The following is a 2500-nucleotide window of genomic DNA, read 5'->3' on the forward strand; positions in this document are numbered from 1 at the left end:
TTCGGTGGGAAATGGAGAAAAAAAAAGTTGGCGAATCTTGTGAAAGTTGTTAATGGCTCGACAGGGAGGGTACGGCCCCATGAGCTACGGAAAAGGACCATCCCCGCTCACTCACCGAAGGGTTCAAAGGCGGAGAGAGAGAAACGCTTCAAAGATTGTTCGGTCCTTTTTTTTCTTTATCTTTTTTTTTCTATTTCGTTTGCGTTTTTTCGTTGTTGCATACAGATGCGTTTTATTCTATTCCTTTGATTTTTTTTCTTGTTTGTTTTTTCTTTCTTTTTTACTGTCTCTATTTAATTGTATTATCTACGGTCATTTAAGATTTCCAAAAGCTGCTGACGTAAGATGACTGAGTCTTAGAAAATGGAAAACGCGAAGTCAAAAGCAACCATTTAGAGCAAGGAAAAGTTAATTATCCATTTTTCCTTTTGACTTTTCTCTCTCTCTCCTTTCCCCTTTCGCACAGTTCTCTTTTTCATTCGCCTTTCTCCCCGTCTCTACAGATCCCCCCTCCTCCCCCCCCCCCCCATCTCTTTCTCCTTTCCCACCGCCCTCCCTTCTCTTTTGCCCCCCCTCCCCCTTTATTTCCCTTTCTCCCTCCTCCTGAAAACAGATCACCCTCACTTTCCTCCCCCTTTTCCTTCCCCTCCCCTCCCCCCTCCCCCTGTAGAGAGAACACTCTGCCCCCGCTTGCTCTTTCCTTAACATATCACCCCCTCCCCCCTCCCCCTTTTCCCTCAGCCTGAATTTCACCCCCCCCCCCCCACGTCCCATTCCCTCCCCTTCCCCTGCTCCTTCCCCCCTGATTCCTCATCTCGCTACCCTTCACTCCCCTTCTCTTTGCCTACCGTTTCACATTCCCCCCCCCCCCCCAATACAGATCATCCTTCTCCTTACTATGCCTGTGTCTGTCTTTCTTCCTCCTCATTATCCTTTTCCTTTTTTTGTTGCTTCTCCTTCTCCTCTCCCTTCTCCACCCTTCCCTTCCCCCGCCAGCTCTTCCTCCCACCTCCATACGGACTACTATCCATTTCCCTCCCCTTTCCCTCCTCGCCTTTCTTTCCCCTATCCCCTTGTCCTTCTCCTCCCTCCCCCATCCTTTCCTCCCTCCACCATCCTTTCCTCCCTCCCCCATCCTTTCCTCCCTCCCCCATCCTTTCCTCCCTCCCCCATCCTTTCCTCCCTCCCCCATCCTTTCCTCCCTCCCCCATCCTTTCCTCCCTCCCCCATCCTTTCCTCCCTCCCCCATCCTTTCCTCCCTCCCCCATCCTTTCCTCCCTCCCCCATCCTTTCCTCCCTCCCCCATCCTTTCCTCCCTCCCCCATCCTTTCCTCCCTCCCCCATCCTTTCCTCCTTCCCCCATCCTTTCCTCCCTCCCCCATCCTTTCCTCCCTCCCCCATCCTTTCCTCCTTCCCCCATCCTTTCCTCCCTCCCCCATCCTTTCCTCCCTCCCCCATCCTTTCCTCCCTCCCCCATCCTTTCCTCCCCCTTCCCCCCTCCCCCCTGGGATCCGACCAGCCAAGTTACATCTGGCGGGAGTAAGTTCGCCAAAAGGAACTCCACACGTGTGACATTTTTTCCCCTCTAGCTTCTCCATTTTTCCCCTTTAGCTTCTCCGGTTTAATTCCTGGTGCGTCTCTCTCTTGCCGCAACCTTTACTGGAGTCGGGCTTTTCGGCTGAAGGGACTTCGAAGAGAAAGTTTTTCGGTCCTGAGTGATATTTGCCAATCTTAATATCTCTACTCCTGAATTTATGTAGCTGTCTGTCTAAAATATACCTGTCTATCCATCTTTCTATCTACCTGAATACATATATATGTGTGTGTGTGTGTGTGCATGTATTCATTTATATATATATATATATATATATATATATATATATATATATATATATATATATATATATATATATATATATATATATATATATATATATATATAAGGCGGCTACCGTTGTACAGCAGTAACGTGCGCAGCTGGGGACCATGACAGGTACCCTGCGCGAGTGTTCGAATCTTGCCCAATGGTCAGAGATCAAAAGGAAGAGCCTCCACTCAGGGTAATGGCCGCCACCTGGCAAAAGTTCTTCGAGAAAAGACACTGTCCTAGCCCTTGCAAGAGAGTTCGTGACATAAAACTGGATCATATATATATATATATATGTGTGTGTGTGTGTGTGTGTGTGTGTGTGTGTGTGTGTGTGTGTGTGTGTGTGTGTGTGCGCGCGCGTGTGTGTGTGTGTGCGTGTGTGTGTGTGTGTGTGTGTGTGTGTGTGTGTGTGTGTAATTCTTGTCGAACAAATTGCAACAGGAACCACGGAGCGAAGAACACGAAAATACACGAATACGCCGAAGGCCTTTTCGCTATTGCAACTTTAGGGCCCTGACGTAGCCATAGCGAAAAGGCCTTCGGCATATTCGTGTGTTTTCTTATTATTCCCTTAATTGTTCATGTGTGTGTGTGTGTGTGTGTGTGTGTGTGTGTGTGTGTGTGTGTGTG

This window comes from Penaeus vannamei, chromosome 43 (genome assembly GCF_042767895.1).
Source record: "Penaeus vannamei isolate JL-2024 chromosome 43, ASM4276789v1, whole genome shotgun sequence".
Lineage (NCBI taxonomy): Eukaryota > Metazoa > Arthropoda > Malacostraca > Decapoda > Penaeidae > Penaeus > Penaeus vannamei.